Raw genomic sequence first — 19,888 nt, 5'->3', positions numbered from 1 at the left:
ACCAGATTGTGGCAGTAAAATAGAGATTTCAAAAAGCCCTGAAGGACACTGAAAGTAAAATGAATTCCTTCCTAGGTACTTTTGACTAGTCTCAACCATTGCAATGGAGAAAAAGATATTGATTAAAAACTCCATCCAGAGCCTTGTTACTTAGATTACACTAAATTGATGAGTTCAGGATGGTGTAACTTTATTCAGCTCCCTATAATCAATGGTTGGCCTTTATATAACACTTGTGTTCCTTACAGATCTTAAATATTTTTGTAAGGGGAAGTTGGTATAGCAAAATGTTTTAGCCTCCTTTATTTCTACCATGAATGAAGAAATCTTATCTCCTTTTTTCTGATTCAGTATTGTTTGGTATTAACTACACAGTATGAATTAGGCAACTCCAAAGGTTCCCTTTGGCCCTATCCATAATTAGCATAAAGCTTTCCATGAGTATGAACAGACACCAACTCTTAAGAGTTCAAAATATCCATTCCCATAATATACTCATCTTGCTTAGCTATCACAACTGTGACTCAGGAGTCTTCTGGCCTTCTTTACTTGGATAAGAATACTCCATTCCTTTGTAATCTTTCCACTGAAACTCCTAATGGAAAGTGGAGTGCTTCTGCAGACCCAGAAAAGAGCATCCAGGAGGACAAAGAGGTCAATAGAGTCAATACCACAGGGAGGTAAAGAAAGATGATGATGGAGAAAAGACCATTAGATTTGACAATTCATTTTGGAGGGAGAAATTTCTGTTGAGTGATGAGGCTTGACATTCTGCACAGGACTGAGGAAAGGAGAGGTAGTGGAAGAAGACTGAATGTTTTTTCTAGGAGTTTGGCTGAGAGAAGGAGGAAAAATAGATGATGATGGATCTAGGCTCTTGTAGTACAAATTCCAGCAAAGTCCTGGACTTTGGACAGGTCATCTCCTTAATTGTATTCATTTATTTTCATTGAGCAAGATATAATGGAGCAGAAATATCTATGTAAACCTAGGAAACCATAAAGTTAGATGAAGCATGAAACAAAGGACTCTGAAAAAGCTAACATTTTGTCCAGTCATCTGCTTAGTCTCCTTCCTTCAATGACAAAAGTGTTTTGTTTTAATCAGATCTCATCTCCCTAATGTGGAAGTCCCCCCCACCTCCCCGCATAAATTGCAAAGTATTAAGGAGGTAATTGTCTTGGGGGGGATGGGAGAGAGAGTCAAGAAGGAGGCTTTGTTTCCTTGACACTGAACCTGTGGTTCATGTCTGGCTAATCGGTAGAAAACAAAACACTATTTCCCACTTGAGCTCCAGGAAAAAAGTTCTCTTATTTTTGTGAAATCAAAGCTACTTTGTAACCATGACAAATTTTCAATGGTGGTGAAGTTTGCCCCTAGGGAAAAGTTCTATTTATAAAAACTAGACACAGAATAACTGTTTTATCTTGTCATCCTGGAGTTATCACACAGGTGACTGACTGCTTTGGGAGTGGCAGCACGTAGAACTGTGGGAATGATCTCATAGGACCTGTTAAAGACCTCAGTGAAAACTGAAAGGAGGAAATGGTATATAGCGGTCAAATGTGGCAATTCCTATTCTTTATTTTGTTTAAAAAAAGAACTAAAGTAAATTGGAAAATTCAATCCAAAAAAGACTTATTAAGTATTTACTGTGTACATAATACTATAGCAAATTGGAACTGGGTGTACAAGAGAAGCTAACTGACACAATAGATAGAAAAGCTGGTCCTGGAATCAGAAGGACCCGAGTTCAAATTTGCCCTTAGATATGTGACCCTGGGCAAGTCACTTAACCTAGTTTGCCTCAGTTTCCTCATCTGCAAAATGAACTGGAGAAGACAATGACAAATTACTTCAGAATCTTTGTCAAGGAAACCTTAAATGGTGTCACAGAGTCAACCATGAGTAAATAAAAACAAATTGGAACAGATCTAGGAAAGGGCAGCCAGGACAGTAAGGGGACTGGAGACACAAGTTCAAATGAAAGAGCAGAAGATGTCAAATCTGGAAAAAAGAATCCATATTGAAGATGTTCTAGCTGTATTTGAAAGGGTATGAAATGAAAGAGGGATTAGATTTGTTCTGATTAGATCCAGAGGGCAGAACCAAGAGAATGGGCAGAAGTAGAAAGGCAGATGTGGGATCCATGCAAAGATAGAGAAAGGCTATTTCACTGACATTATGAACCTTTCCATAAGGAAAATCCTTTTATTAATAGTAGTAATTTGAGGTTAAATCAGTTATCTAGTCACTTAGTATGTGTCAGCTAGTCATACTAGTCAGCTAGTATATTTCAGAGGTAGGATTTTAATCCACATTTTTCTAAAATTCTCCCTAAAGATTACAGCTGCAACAAGGGAGAATAGACTGCCTTAGGAGCTAGTGATTTACCTTTCACTGAAGGCCTTAAAGTGTAAATTAAATAAGTAGCTCTCAAAGTGTGGACCAGAGAATCTTGAGGATCTCTGAAACCCTTTCAGAGGGTTTATAATTCAAAATTAGTTTTTATTTCTAATATGGGAAATATCTATAGCTATAACTCACATAAACAAAAATCCTTTGGATCCACAATAGTTTTTAATAATATAAAGGGATATTGAGAACAAAAGGTCGGGAACCACTGAAGTAAATGACCATCATCGGATATTTTATAGATATGGCTTTTTTTTTTCAGGTATGAGTTAGACAAGATGACCACTTTGGTATCTTTCCCAGTCTAACACAATCAAATGAATTTTGAATTACTTAAATGTCCAGACTCAGGAATCATTAGTGGTTCAATGTGATTTGGCAGGAGGTCTGCAGTAGAGTATTTCAGGGAGTTAATTGGCCATATGCTCTTTCACATTCTTATCTGTGATTTACATAGGGATATTGATAAAATTCTTACCAAATTTGCAGATGATGCAAAGCTGAGAGGGATAACTAATTCTTTGGGAGACAGAATTGGGATGCAGAAAAGATTTTGATAGGCATTAGGCAGAGTCTTATCATATGAAATCCAATAGGGACTAATGTAAAGTCATGTCAACTATAAAAGTATGTGATGGGGAACAAAGTATGAGGTAACAATTCCCTGAAGAAAAAGTGGGTGTTTTATTGGACAGCAAGCTCAATATGATCAGCAACAAGATGTGGTAAGCAAAAAAATGTATATAATATTGGAATACTTTATAGAGAGACATGGGGCAGCTAGGTAGTGCAGTGAATAGAATACTGAGTTTAGATTCAGGAAGATTCATCTTCTCAAATTCAAATCTGGCTTCAGACAATTACCATCTATATAATCTATGACTTCCTTGGGGAAGTCAGTTCACTCTCTATACCTCAGTTTTCTCATCTGTAAAATGAGCTGAAGAAGGAAATGGCAAGCCACTCCAATATCTTTGCCTAGAAAACCCCAAATTGAACCATTAATGAAGTTAGATTTGACTGAAATGACTCAACAACAATAAAAAAGAGGTATTAGTTCCAGTAATAAGGAAGTGATAGTTCTAGGTATCTTGGATTTAAGAAGGACACCAATAAACTGGAGAGCATGCAGATCAGGAAAACCTACACCCTAAATCTGTTAAAGGAACAGAGAATGCTTAGTCTAAAGAAGAAAAAACTCAGTGGCGAAGGCAGACACCTACAAGTATTTGAATGTTTGTCACTTGTAAAATGGATTGTAAAATGGATTACTTGGCTTTTTGACCCTAGAGAATAGAATCAGGTGTATTACATGGAAAATACAAAGAGGCAAACTTAAAACACATACTAATGATTAGAGAAGTCTTATCAGTGGAATGGGCTGCTGAGGAAAGCTTGAATTTCCTCCTTGTTGGAAGTCACTAATGACCATTTATCATATATGTCATATTGTGGAGTTTTTTTGGGGTGTAGATTGGTTTAGTTGGTCCCTGAAGTCTCTTCTCTAGAAATATGTTTGTTCTGGAATTCTTTGCTTGGGTGAAAAATGAGGTCTGAATAAAGGAGGTAGCAGTAAGAGTACTAGACCTGGAAGCAGAAGATTTGTTTGAGTCTTGGCTCTGACATTTATTGGTCATGTTACCTTGGGCAAGTTTCTTAATCTCTGTACTTAAGTTTCCTTATGAGATGGAAGTGATCTTGGAACACACATCCAAGATTTTTATTTTTTCTAGTTAACAGATAAGGGAACTGAATCCCCTGACTTGTCCAAGGACAATTATTGCAACAAATCCAAAGTTCTCTAATTCCAACTCCAACATTGATAAATTCTTGCCCTGGCATTAAGGACCCTTATAACCTGGCTCTAATCTACCTTTAGACTTTCCCTTTTAATATTCCTCATCTTTCCACATTCTATGATCCAAATGGATTACAAATGATTCCCCAAACATAACATGAAGTTTTGGAACTCGGCATTCTTCACAGGACTCATGCCTCAAATGTACTACAAACCCATTGTTAGAATCCATTTTTTCCTTCCAGCCATATTTTGCCTGATACTTTTGGATAAAAGTGTTCTCTCCTTCCTTATATAATCCTAGAGTATTTTGCATGGATTCCTCCTCTGAATATATCATTCCCTACTTTGTATATATGACCTTTACATGATCTCCAAATTCATGCATACCCCTTGATGATAATAGCTCCAAGTGAAGGATAGGGACTTATAAGTTTTTGTCTTTTTATACCCAGAAAATAGCAAAGAGATTATGATAACAACCTAATAAATGTTTGTTGAGCTGGCTATGGAATGTTATGCAATAGTGAGTTTGTCCATCATGTCGTCTCCCTTTCTCTCTCTCTCTCTCTCTCTCTCTCTCTCTCTCTCTCTCTCTCTCTCTCTCTTGTTCTCTCTCTCTCTCTCTCTCTCTCTCTCTCTCTCTCTTTCTATTTATCTATATGTATATATTTCTATCTTTATCTATCTATCTAGTCTCATAGAGTGAACCTAATGTTAAATATAATAGGTCTTGATTATGGGCACATTTTAATCCACATTAGGAAAGGCTTCCTTTGAAATACCCAAGGCATGAGGAAAGGGACAAGGGAAGAGAGATTCAGGACAAAGGATATATTGAGATTGTAGTTAATATCAAGTTGAGATAGAAATCAACTAGATTTCCAGAGGAACAAGGAACACTTGCAACTCAGTGAGAGGAAACCTGGACTTTGGGTGAGGTGATGTTTAAGCCACAAGATAGGAACAAAAGCATCAATGATTTTGGAGCAGTATGCTTCCAAACCTTGCATTCAGAATGCAATGGAATCCCCTCTTTCTTCCCAGTTTAGTGCTGGCATCCTTTGCAATGCCTGTAAGGCCAGAGGCCCTATGAGGAAGAGTAGGGTTGCTAGCAAGTAGCCTGACTGTTTTTCTGTTTCTGAAGTCATAGGCAAGAAGCTAATAAGTAACAGAATTTGTATGGAATTAGGGACTTTTTTTTTTTGGTAAAGATATGGAAGATGCTAGATATAGATAATTCCAGAAAAGGTACTATGTAGGAAGAAAATCATGAATGTTAAAGGAAAAGTTAGGTCTTCAAAACAAAATAGAGTTTTACACAATGTCATTAATATCATTTATTATGAGACATGGTTCTTAATTTCATGATCTAGGAAGGAGATGTGATGCATACACAAATATTTATAAAATAAAATCATATATGAAATATTCTCTTCTCTTGGATTTACGCCTGATTCTGGACTTCTGTCTCCACTGTGTCCTAGCAATCTTCTCATGTTAGAAAATGCTTCTGTCCTTCGAGCATTCTTACCTCTCTACCTTTCCGGTCTCTTCCTTTGATTGTTCGCTTGCTCTCAGCATCTTCATTTTAAGAAAGTACCTGGGTCAATTATGACCCACCCTTCCTTTTTTGCACTTATCTCTCTAAACTTCTGTCTTCATGATGCCCCCATGAAGATTCCTTCTCCCAACCTCTCCATTTCTTTTATGTATTATTTTCTTCTTCAGAATATAAGCTCTTTAAAGGTAGGAACTATAATTTTTTTTTGCTTGTGTGTATTTGTATTACCAGTGCTTAGCACAATATTTTGGCATACACTAACAGATTTTTTAGTTTTGTTTTGTTTTGGCAATCAGGGTTAAGTAATTTGTTTAGAGTCACTAGGAAGTAAGTATCTGTGAATGGATTTGAACTCAGGTACTCTTAACTCCAGGGCTCATGCTCTATCCACTGCAACACCTAGCTGCCTCTGTAACTGCTTGATAAATGCTTATCAACTCGACATGAAAAGTACATTAGAGATGGATAATCAAAATGCTATATGAAATCCAAGGTGGGAAAGGTCATTGCTGATTGTATGGTGATGTTGTGTGAGGAATCAGGGAAGCATTCTTACAAAGAGAAAAAATGCCTATATTAGAGTTTCTTTTTGTAATTTTGATAAGAGATGCAAAAAAGATAGGGGCTGGAACCCAGCAGGTCTGTTCATGGCTCACAGCAAATGATGGAGAAGAGACAGAAAGTAGATAGGTGAAGAGAAAGTATAGGTAGGTGAATATGTTATTGAACTAAAACTGCCCTTGAAACTTACAATGTTCCAGGATGCCAAAATCAGAGTTGGCCATAAAGGCTTTTCAAGTATATTAAGGCTTTTCATTTCTGCCCTACTTGTATCTCTGCCTCATCAGAAAATGCCTCCAGGGCTGGAAGGAACTTCCCAGAGCTCATCTTGTCTTTCCTTTTGCCTTCAGATAGAAATTTCCACTCTCAAAGGAAATAATTGCAAGTAAATTACAAAAATCAGTTGACAATCTTTTCTAAACAAAACAAAACAAGAAAATGTCCCATGCTTGTAATACTTTATAGGATTTCTCTATCCTTATAGTTAGGAAGTTCTATCATGAACAGGGAGGTGCTGCAACCAGTTTCAACCTATTTGGGAGAGTTGGTTATGAATTTTCAGTTCGAGCATTTACTTAGTAATCATTTATTGAGCAACTACTATATATGCCAGACACTGGGCTAAATACGAAAGATACAAAGAAGAGTCAAAAGATGTTCCTATTCTCAAGGAGCTTATACACTAATGGGAAAGACAACACAAAAACAAAAATTGTTATTTTGTTTTGATTATGAATGACTCTTTGTGACCCTATTTGGTTTTTTAAAATTAGATATTTTTATTTACCCCCAGTTACATTTAAAATAAATTTTTAAACATTTGTTTTTAAAACTTTGAGTTCTAAATTCTCTCCCTTATGCCTACCTCCAACCCCCATTAAGAAAGTACATATGAAGTTACACAAAACATTTCCATAAGATCTCCCCCCCTTAAAAAACCCTCAAGAAAAATAAAGTAAAAGATAGACACATATACAGACAGACATACAGACATACAGAGAGAGAGAGCAGAGAAAGAGAGAGGAGAGAATAAGCTTCAATTTGTATTCAGACATAATCAGTTCTTTCTCTAGGTATGGAAAGGAGTTTTCATCATAAGTCCTTCAGAATAGTCTTATATCACTTTTTGCTGAGAATAGGAAAGTTATTAATAGCTGAAAATCCTAGAACATTGCTATTACATTTTACTTAGTACATTTCACTTTGCTTGAGTTCATGGTGGACTTTCCAGATTTTTTCTGAAAACATCATACTCATCATTTCCATTTGGGGTTTTCTTGGCAAAGAAACTAGAATGATTTGCCATTTCTTTCTCCAGTTCATTTTACGGATGATGAAACTGAGGCAAACAGAATTAAGTGATTTTCTTAGGGTCCCATAGCTAGTAAGTATCTGAGGCCAGATTTGAACTGAGATTTCCTAACTACAGGTATATCATGCTATCCACTGAGCCACCTAGTTACCCCAAACAAAAATATATGAAGAAATGTTTCTCTCTCTCCCTCTCCCTTTCTCTCTCTCTCTCTCTCTCTCTCTCTCTCTCTCTCTCTCTCTCTCTCTCCATACATACATATATATATATATAATAGAGAGGGAAGGAATTGCGACTTGAAGGGGTTGCCAAAGATTTTTTGGAACTTAAATGAAACTCTGGAAGTCTATAGTGGGAAATGAGGAGGGACATAGGGTACAGTTACAGAAAATGCCTGGGATTGAGAGATGAACTATCTTGTTTTTGAGACTGCAAGGAGAGTAATGTCACTGGATTGACATATATGGCAGGGAGGAAGGTATTAGGAAACTGAAAAGGTAGGAGTAGGATGGGCCATTTGTCATCTCAGAAATCAGTAACTTCTATAAATCAGGGATTGATTTATTGTTTTATTGATTGTATAGATTTAAGAAAGTATTAATACATATTTAACCTACATCAGATTATTGCTGTCTTGGGGAAGGGAATGGAGAAAAATTTGGAATACAGAGTTTTACAAAAATGAATGATGAAAACTATCTTTACATGTATTTTGAAAAATAAAATACTATTGAAAAACAAAAAAAGGAAAGTATTAATAATATGGTTTAGACTAAAAGAGATTATGTGAATATGTTTTTCCTCCCTCACAGGAAAACCCTCTTAAAGTTTTACCAGCACACCCTTGTTTGCTCTATAAATATTATTTGAGTTCAGCAGGAGTATAGTACCAGATTCAGAGAATGACATCATAAAACTGAAGGCCTGGTGATAGTTGGATAATAATAATAATATCTGGCGTTTATATAGTGCTTTAAGTTTATATCCATTATCTCATCTGAGCCTTACAACATCACTGTCTATAGCTCTAACATGCCTCTTGTTACTGTTCTAATCTCTTCCTCTCATGGTTTGTCCTTGTTGGAAATGACCTTTCATGGAATGTGTTATATTGGACTAGAAGTCAGATTATCTGGATTTTAGTTCCATCACCATCCTTAAATTTTGATTTTGCTTAAATGTTTTTTGTTAACTGTATTTCAATATAATTGTTTTCCTTAATAATCTTATACAATTTATTTTATATATCTAAAAATAGTTTTTTTTTGATAAAGAACCCAAGACTTCACCAGACTGCCAAAGTGCCCAAGACACAAACAAGACTAAGAATCTCAGGAATACATAATTATTCAAATCTCTTCCTATCTAGGAATTCTATATTTCTTTTTTTAAAATAGTATTTTATTTTCCCAAATACATGCAAAGATAGTTTTCAGCATTCAGCTTTGCAAAACCTTGTTTCCAAAATTTTCTCTTTTCTTCCCCCCTTTCCTGTCTCCCAAAACAGAAAGCACCAATATGGGAAATATGTGCAATAATTCTATAATTCTAAGAATGAGAACCACTATTAAGTTTTCCAAGGTTCTTCACAACATTAACATTTTCCCCATGAGATAAATTAACCCAGTTCCTTTAATTTTTCTCAACCTTAACTTATTTGGTTGAAAGGTAGACTCAAATGAGGGGACACCAACCTGAAGGATTATCTCCAGTGACATACTCAGGTGGTCTAATTTGTATTGTGGCTTAAATGAAAACAAAAAGCTAGGATAGTCAGATTTGCATTTAATCCCAAACTGAATACTGGCTGACTAGAATCATGGTATAAGAACAATAGTGATAGGCTGGAATAGAAGGCCAAAACAAACAAGATGAAATTTATTAAGAATGATGTAAAAGAATAGAAAAAAATCAGCTGTACAAGATTGGGCAGTGAGAGAGGGAAGGAAAGGGAGTGTAGAGGTGTGGATTCTGACTTCACAGCAGTTCATGTGAAAAAGATCTGAGAAATCAAAGTTCAATATGAGCCAGCAGGGTGATAGGGCTTCTAAAAATGCTCACTGCATTAATAAAGAAATCGTTTCTTAACTAGAGAGAATTTGAATACCTGAAAGGGAAATTAGGTATTATTTGGTCCAGTGAACTTATTTTACAGAAAAGGAAACTGAACAGCAGCAAGGTTAAGTGACTGGTCAAGATCTTTCCAGTTAAACAGTGAAATACAGTGGAAAGTATATTGGATTTGGAATTAGGAGACCTGGCTCTGCCAGTGATCAGCTGATGTGGTCCAGTAGTCTTCAGGGCTTGGCTAGACCACAGTTAGGGCATGTCTAGGCCTAAAAACTACCATATTGGTGTATGATGAAGACCCTTCAAACTCTATCTTATGAAATGGTTAGAGGAACTAAAGTAGTTACTTGATTATCTAAAGACTGCAGAAAGAGATGACAAGGGATTCATGTAGAATTCTTCAAATATTTGAAATCTTAAGAGGAAGAGGGCTCAGTTATAACCTTTTTTAATTCTAGAAGTGAGAACTAGAATCATGGAATCATATAATGTCAAAACTGGACAAATTTTTTTGTGATTAATCCAATTTTATAGACATGGAAGCTGAAATTGAGAGACGTGAAGTGACTAGTCCAGAGTCCTGAACTAGTCAATGGTAGAGCAGGTATGGGAATACAGTTCTCTTGAATTAAAGCAGAAGATACCAGTCTTTATCTTCTATCCTTTTTAAGACCATCCAGATAGTCTTAGCAAGTATTAAACTGAATGAATGGTTAGAAAGCATTCTGAGAGTGATGACTATGGGAATGTGGGGAGAACCAGTATCTGTGGTGAGAATGCTTTGGACATTGAGGAGACTGGACATTGAGGTATCCAGTGACATTGGAGAGTGAGAGGGTAATTTGAGTGAGTGAATGCAGGAAAATGAGAGTAAGTTCTACACTGTAACAAACTGCTTATGAATTGTGATTACTATCTGGTTACAATGTCCTTACATGCAGGGGGACACTAATGGATTAGTAGTGATACTTTGGTAAGGTAAGATTTTTTTATCCTATATAACATATGTGATTTACTTCTCTACTCCTCAGTTTCCACATCTGTAAAATGAAGAGATTGGATTAATCAAGTAAACAAACATTTATTAAGTGACTGCTTTGTGACAGGCACTATGCTAAGAATTGAGGATTCAAAGATAAAACAAATAAATCAAGGATCTCACAGTATCATGGGGGAGACAAAATATAAAGAATTATATACATGATAAATAAGACAAGATCAATGGAGAGAAGGTACTAGCATTAAGAGAGACTGTGATAGGATTCTTGTAGAAGGTGGGATCTTTTCTGGGGCTTGAAGAAGGCCAGGGAAGTCAGGAGATAGAGATAAGGAAGGATAAGGAAGGAAAGCATTCTAGACATAAGAGAAGTCAGTAAAAATGCTTGGAGTCAGGGGATAGAATGTCTTGTTTGAAGAAGACAAATATCACTGGATTGTAGAATACATGAAGGGAAGTAAGGTGAAAGAAGTCTTCAAAAGTTGAAGGGCGTCAGGTTATGAAGGGCCTTGAATGCCAAAAAGAGGATTTTAAATTCAATCCTGCAGGTAATAGGGAACATGGATTTATTGAATAGAAGCGTGATATGGGCATATCTATATTTAGATAAATATAAATGGAAGATGGACTAAGGAGGAGAGAGTCTCGAGGCAGGGAGATTTACTAGTAAGGTATTTTAATAGTCTAGGCATGAGATGATGAAGATCCGTATCAAGGTGATGGCAATGAAAAAAGAGAGAAGGAGAATATACTAGATGACCAATTCTAGGTTATGTTTTTATGAATTCCTTTTGGAACTATTTTGAGAAGAGATTGTCTAGAGGACACAAAGTAATCTAGAGCACAGGACATTTATGAGTAACATCACTTCCTTTTACTCCAGTTCCAAAGTGCTTCCCCTTTTGCCATACTGTTTAATAAATGATGGTTTTTCCTTTTCATTCCCTAAGGTCAGTTGCACTAATTTTATAACATTACTTAAGCATTCATGATTTGATTTACTAATTAGGAAATATGTTTATATACATATATATGTATATATATGTTATAAAACATCTTATCTATAGTAATATTCTAAAGGAAGAGATTAGATTAGAAACAATTTTAAAAAGCTATTTTTTTTTGCCTCATTGTGTGTGGTACAGAGGTGACCCTAGGTCTGTGGTAGAAGATCACAGATCCTATAAGATTGGAAAGGCTTTGAATATGGTGGCCAAATTTGGCATAGGAGTATATTAATTTAGAGCAAACCTAAGGATGATAGACTCATCACCAGAAGACACTGGTCAATGAGTTATGAATTTTTGTGTGTGTGTGTCCACAGAAATCCATAAAACTCCCTAGGTGGGCTAGATTGTTCTTGTATAAAAGAACCTCTATGACATGGCCATGTGGTGTCTTCCAAGAAGCCTGGAAGGAAGTTCTAAAAATAAATAGAACATAAACTTTACCTTTTTAAAAAGATTTTTGATTCATACTTCTATGAAACTGGTGGATTGTCTTGAGAAGAGGTATTATATATTTTATTTCCAAGTTATACCCTCTCTACTTTGTTGTTAGTTTCTTCTGTCACCAAGGCAATCTGGAAAATAGAGCATTAACAATGATCATGATGCATGCCAGAAATACGTGTCATTTTTCCAGAGGACTAGACATATTCAATGGGAGGGAATATGAGCAAATCCAGCTAATGCATCTTTCAAACTGATAGTTTCCTTATGAGTTTCATTCCTAAGGTTTGCAACTGAGAGGAGAAGATTATTGGAGTTAGGTCATTGTCCACAAAGCTGTTTGAGAAGCCTAAAATCTCTTTTCAAGAAACCATTAGGGAGATCTATAGAACAGCAGAAATGATTTACATCAAATGGGGAATTTTTACTCAGACATGATGATTTACTTAGACACTACATTTGATATGATACTCTTAACTTACAATGAAAAGACAGCAACTTTTCCAATTAGATATTTAAAGCTATTCTTAAAGTAAGGATAGTATTTATGCTTTAAAAGGCGACATAACAGGTGAAGTGAAGTTGGGGTTAGTGGGGGATCATCTGAATGTAAATTGATTATCCACATTGTAGCATCTGATTTGGTGAGGGAGAATTCACTTTAAGTTCCTGTGTGCAAAAGATTACCCTAAAAAATTAGCCTAGTTTACATGATCTGCCTTCATGATCTCAAGCACTTTTAGCTATCTAGGAGTTTTAATTTAGAGCAAACCTAAGGGTGTTACTATAGAAGTGAAGACTCCTTAGCTCATCAAAATCAAGCCTTCTCAGGATAGATGAGTTTTTTATCTTCTTCTGTTGATAATGAATAAAGTGAAATAAATCTTTTAAGAAAGTTTTATTTTTGCTCTTGAGACCACCATCATTTTCTAAATACTGCCTCTATCACTATCCAGTTTTACCTGTACTTGTAGTAAAGAAAAACAACAACTGGTGGAAAATTTACTGATGAATTCACTGCTTAACAATATATACAATATTGTGTATCCCACAGTCCTTTACTCCTGAGAAGAGGGAACTATGTTTTATAAAATGTGATTGCTTAAAATGTCACTGAGATTTTTGGGACATCCTATATATGTCTTCCCAAGTTCCTCTGAATTTTTCATATGTATCAATTTTATTGTACAATAATATTTAATTCCATTCATACATTACCATTGGTTCAGTTATTCTCCAATCAGTAGTCACCTGCTTTGTTTCCAGTTCTTTGCCACAATAAAAATTGTGGCTATGAATATATTATTACTCCATCATACAAGAAACTCCTCTTTCTGTCTTGGAGTATATATCCTTCGAATATATAACCTTGGATGATGGGATGTGGTATGACTGAGTTTAAGAATATGAAATATTAGTGATTTTTCTTGCTTAATTCCAAGTTGTTTTCCCTAGAAGAGTTGGAGTACATTTAAAATTTTAATTTAATTTTTTTAAAAAGATAGTCTCCCTCTCTCACTCAAACTGGAAGTATATGATATAATTATATATAATGGATCTGATCCCATTATTGATCAACACACAAGCTTTGACTTGTTCCAATATTTATCAGGGCCAGTCTACTCCCTTTAGGCAACCTAGTTTCCATCCTCCCTTGACCTCATCACCTCAGTTCCTGAGGGCTTACAACATTAATGCTGTAATGCCATACTTCGTGTGCATACCTGAACAGCTCCCCCACAATAACTTAGAATTCCTGAGCCAAGCTTATTGCCAGCCTCAGGCTTCAGATAGCCAGGATTACCTTTGCTAATGTGCCATTACCTGTGGTGAGCTCATTCTCCATAGATCCCTTATGGCTCAGTATGTTTGATTTGCTAACCTTAGCTGAAACTCGGGGGAATTTCTAAATAAGGAAAAACTGGAAATATGGATCATTTGTTTCCCTGTGTAGCCAATAGGTTTAGATAGTTTATGTGCTTGTTTGAACTTTCTGTCTTCAGCCCATTTTGTTTTCTACCTGAGGCTAGTTGAGCTCTCTTAGTTTGAGTGTAGGATGATTTAGATCAGATTTATAGATCCAATCTCTTGATGATCTGCTTAGTTTTTTTTTTACTAAAAACTATAGCTCCCAAATGCCTCCCCTAAATTTTGCTTACAGTGTTATGAATATATGTTATTATTTTCAAGAAAAACCAAATACAGGGCAGTAGCAGGATTGTCATGACCCTTCATTGGGGAAAAACTCCAAACATATGTCATAGTGATGGTGGGTTAATAACAGAAGTATAAAAACGAATAGCATACTTATTCTGCCGTGGAAAAACTCCTTTCAAGTGAAATAAAATTTCTGTATCCTTGCTGGCTATAACAATCCATATTTCTAGTAATTTTTGTTTTCTTAATATCAGAACACATATAGTGCATTTTCCATCTGCCCTATAAGAGGTGCTCTAATAGTGATGGTTAGGGACATTTTGAAGAATGTCACAGTATCTTCTGAGCTTTCAAATTCCAAAGGTAAAGGATGGTGCACAGTCATTATTAATCACCTGTTCTATACCTTTAAACCATGAATTTACTTCAGTCCTTCTAAAAACTGTTTATATTTTTAGCTTCAATAAATTCTGAGAGGAATGAGTTTTATAAATTTCTTTCCTGCTGTGTACCATAACTTTTTTCCCTTCTTTTCTCACTTGCTCCATCCTTTTTTTCTCTCCCTCCCTATTATTCCCTCTCCTTTTCTTCTTCTCCAACAGCTACTCTTCTATCTAGTGACACTGACTCCTAGCTGTGACAGGAGCAAGGTACATCTTGATTTCAGGCATTTTTCTCTATTTGTTCCCCATGTTTGGAACGCTTTTGTTCCTTTGCTTTGACCACTAACTTTCTTCTTCCTTTACTCTCTATTAAAATTACATCAAGTTCATCCATGATCAACAGGAAGACTTCCCAAACCCCTTTTAATTTCATTGCCTTCTCTCTATTAATCCTTGTTTGCTTTACATATATTTATTTGCATTTTGTTTCTCCCACTAAAGTGTAAGCTCCTTGAAGGCAAGAGCTGTTTTTTATCCTCTTTTTTTTTTAAATCACCAATGCTTAGAATGGTATCTAGCACATAGTAGACACTTAAAAAATCTTTACTGATTGATTGATTGATGATGGTGGTCAGCCTCTTTTACCCCACCATATAGGGAAAGGATGTTTGTGTTTTTTTTTTTTTTTTGCTATAACTTGCCTTTGTAAAAGCTAAAAACAAAATAGATTCCTAAAATGTATGAGCTGTTCTTTAATTTAGCTTCAATTTTTATGCTTTTAGCTTCAGTTATAATCAGATTATCAACATAGATATACTTCTGTTCCATCAATACACTCAGTGGATGTATTGTCTTTGGATGAGGTTATCATTGGTCAGTGATCCATGGTTCTGGGGGGAGGGGGATAGAGAAAGTAATAATATTACTTATCAGCCAACCAAAAAATCAACAAGTATTCATTAATATCCAATACAACTTGTTCTGAGCACTAGAGATACCACTACAAACATGAAAGTATCTTCTTTTTAGGAGCTTATATTCTATTAGAGGAAACAACATCTCCTTATAAAAGTATATGAAATCAATACCAAGTTATTTATCAAAATGAGGGGAAAGGTAGTGACAGTTGGTGAGGAAAGCAGTGAGAATCAGAAAAATCTACATGTATCTGGTAGCTAAATTGTGGTTAGGACTTGAATGCAGGAAAATCTCAGATCAAATTCAACCTCAAATTCTGTGTGACTAAAGGGCAAGTTACTTAACCATTCTGAGTCTTAGTTGACTTATCTGCATATTGGGGATAAAATCACAGGGAAAATGTTGTGAGGGCAAATGAACTAAAATATGCAAAATATTCTGTGCACCTTAAAGCACAATATAAATATTGTTATTCTTATCTTCATAGTACTTATATTCCTACTGAAGGTATGTGGAATGGAGAGATGAAGAAATTACAGTAATGTGTGAATTCTTTTTCTTTATTTTCATTATTCCTGTGTTTCCTTATGACCTGCATATAAGTACAATATGTGAAGGCCTATATTTACTTAAACCTTAATTAGTTACAGTCATATTCACTTAACCTAAGTTGGTGACATTTATTAGTGTTTGACATTTATCGATATTTAGTTTATTAGTTTGACCACTGTCGGCTCAATTATCTAAAGCCTGAAGGCCTAAGCCAGAAACCTTCCATTCCAATCTCTCCAGATAGCAACAACCAATTAGATGCCCTCCTCCTGAATGCTCTTTTACATGTGATGTGCTTTTGTAACAAAATCTATAAAAGTTGTGTATATTCACCGATTCTTTGGTCTTCCTGCTATGAGTACTTTATCTCTCGAAGCTAGACTGCTCGCCTCTCATGAGATGCTATAATAAACAATCTTTCTGCTTTCTACTTTGAGTGATCTCTGAATAGCCATTTTGGGTAGGGGTCTTCCGAGTCCCACACAAAAAAACTAGTAACTGAGGTAAAACTGAGGAGTCAGTGTATTTTAGGATTGGGGGCACTGACATTTTGAAGGTAGGAGAGTTGTCATGCTATGTAGGAGGAACAGCTAGAAGAATCATAGAATATATAAAGGGGCCTAGCGTATAATAACATTAGAAATGTAGGTTGTAATAGGTTATTGATGACATGCAAAGAAATTTGTGATTGATCCTGTAGGTAACAGGGAGTTCTTGAAAACAACTGAGAAATGAAATTGTAAGACCTGTACTTTAGGAGAATCTGAGGGGGGGAGGAGGGAAGGAGAGGAGAGGGAAAGAGGGAAGAAGAGGAGGGGAAGGGGGAAAGGGGAAGGGAGAGAGAGGGAAGGGTAAGGAGAGGGAAAGAGGGAGAGAGGGAGGGGGAGAAGAAGGGGGGAACGAAAGGACAGGGGGAGAGAAAGGGGAAAAGGGAAGGGCAGGGGGAGGGGAGAGGAAAAGGGGATGGGGAGAGGAAAAGGGAGAGGGAAGGGGAGAGGGAGAGAGGGAGAGAGGAAATGATCCCAAAGCATATTAGGTTAGGAAACACTATAGATGGAAAAGCACAAGACTTTAGCAAATGATGGTTTATCTCATTCAAAATTTCTATCTGATATTGTCTTTTTATTATGGTTGTATGCTAGTCTTTTTTCTTCTTTACCCATCTACGTTGGAACCTTGTGGTCCTGGGGACCACCTTTTTTTTCATTCAGAAAGGTATTTATCACACTCCCTTAGCAGTTCTTTCTATTTATGTTGAAGACGTTCCTGAGACAAATGAGTGGATGAAAACAATTTGTTCCAATTGCCATAAAAACAGCTGAAACAGGTGCTATGCAATGTTTAGAATTTGGTTAGACATTAAAGTCATCAAGACCATCCATCGCCAATTATCTTGATAACTCTAGAAGAGAATGAAGATAATGACTTTGTGCAACTCTACCTCAAATAAAATTCATGTGCAAATCAAGACATCATCCCCTGATATCATTGGTATTTTTTAAATTATAGCTTTTTATTTACAAGATATACGCATGGGTAATTTTTCAGCATTGACAATTGCAAGACCTTTTGTTCCAACTTTTCCCCTCCTTCCCTCCTCTTCTTCCCCCAGATGGCAGGTTGACCAATACATGTTAAATATGTTGAAGTATAAGTTAAATACAATATATGTATACATGTCCAAACAGTTATTTTGCTGTACAAAAAGGATTGGACTTTGAAATAGTGTACAATTAGCCTGTGAAGGAAATCAAAAATGCAGGTGAACAAAAATAGAAGGATTGGGAATTCTATGTAGTGGTTCATACTCATTTCCCTGAGTTCTTTCGCTGGGTGTACCTAGTTCAGTGCTTACTGTTCTATTGGAACTGATTTGGTTCATCTCATTGTTGAAGATGGCCAGTCCATCAGAATTGATCATTATATAGTAATCATTGGTATTTTTTGAAAACAAAGAATGAACAGTAATAATAAGACAGGCAACTAACACATCTCTGCCAAACGATATGATTTGAGGAAGATTTCACAGATATGACTCAATCAGAAAGAGTCGTTTAACAGGCCTTTGAGTGTACTAATTATCATAATATTACTATTATTTTATAAAACCAAACCATCCAGAATACATTACAGCCCTTTCCATCTCCTAACCTGAATTTTGATTCCATAATTCATTTTTTCCACTGAAGTAACAAAAGAGAAGATATGTTTGTTTTCTTAACGCTTGGCTAGCAAAATGTTCTATCATTCATTCTGCATGAGACCTCTGGGAAATGAAAAAGGAAAGGTTTGGGAATCCATGATTCATTTCAGTTAAAGAGGAGGGCTAGGGATTAGAACTGGACTTATGATTTCATTGATTTAGGAAACTTAGATAAAGAAAATCACTCTATCAGTGAATGTCAAATCTTCTCTCAAATATACAGTTTTAGAGAATTGCCTAGAATATTGAGAGGCCCAATGACTTATTGAGGGATACACTGTGTGTATTAATCAGAGGCAAGACTTAGGTGAACCCAGGTTTTCTTGATTGGGAAACCTGTTCTTTATCCACTGCTTTGTGCTGCATAGAGGAGAGGGTGTGGGGAAGAAAGAGAGAGAGACAAAGACAGACAGACAGACATAGACACACACACAGAGAAAGAGAGAAAGAGATAGAGAGACAGAGACAGGGACAGAGAGACAGAAATAGAGACACAGAGAAAGAGAGAGTAACACAGGATATATTTTAAACAAAGAATGCTTCTTTATGAGTCATTAAACATCTCTCTGTAACTTACTCTTAGGCATCTGTATGCTGTGCCCTAAAAGAATATGGCATTTGAAACAAGAATTGATTGAAAAATAAAAATTTTATGTTCTAGAACCTAAACCATGTGGAACTTAATCTTAAATAAGCAAATACTTATTTTAAGGCAATTGGGAAAAAAGCTAACTTATGGCATTAATTTAAGTACTCCCTAGTTGTACAAAAAATTAGTTACCATAGCATAGCATCATAAAGCATGATATTACTTCTATTAAACATGTATAGTAGCATATCTACTATAAGTACCCAGTTCTTTGAAAGGGAAGAAATTCCTTTTCAGTAACATCTGATTTCTTCACATTGATTACAATGTTGCCTTGCAAGTTCCAGTTCCAATTTACATTTCCTTCTAGATCTTTTAACAAAGTCTTATGTAATTCTACAATTTCTGAAAATGTTGGTGTTTTTATTTCAATGACAGACTGATTATTAAATATTTGATCCTTGGGAACAGGCAGAGTACATACTGGGAAAGTAACAAAGAAAATAGATATGAAGTCTTGCACTTTTCATTTCACCTATCACTTTCAGAAATGAAATATAAAGACCAAAGGTTAATAAAAGCAGACTAGCCATCTTGTAGTGCTCAGTAAACTTTGACTTAATTTTTATTTCAACCAGGAATGAAATTATTCAGGAGTTAAAAATTATACACTGTATTATTTTATCATTTGCAACTCTTTTGACATGTTTCCCTTCCACTCCACTCCTCAGTTTGGGAAATTAAGAAATCTTACATTTTAAAATAGCCTGTTTGTTAAATAAAAATGTCAAGAGAAGAGAATTACTGATTTGAAGTATGCTTGTCTAGAGTAGGAATGTTGGTGGCCACAGATAAAATATTATTTGAAAGGCATCTGGGCAGATTCAAGTTAGGTCTTTTTTTGTCATAGTGCCTTTA

The sequence above is a fragment of the Antechinus flavipes genome, chromosome 2, assembly GCF_016432865.1.
Source record: "Antechinus flavipes isolate AdamAnt ecotype Samford, QLD, Australia chromosome 2, AdamAnt_v2, whole genome shotgun sequence".
Classification (NCBI taxonomy): Eukaryota; Metazoa; Chordata; class Mammalia; order Dasyuromorphia; family Dasyuridae; genus Antechinus; species Antechinus flavipes.
Note: the sequence above shows the minus strand (reverse complement) of the source record.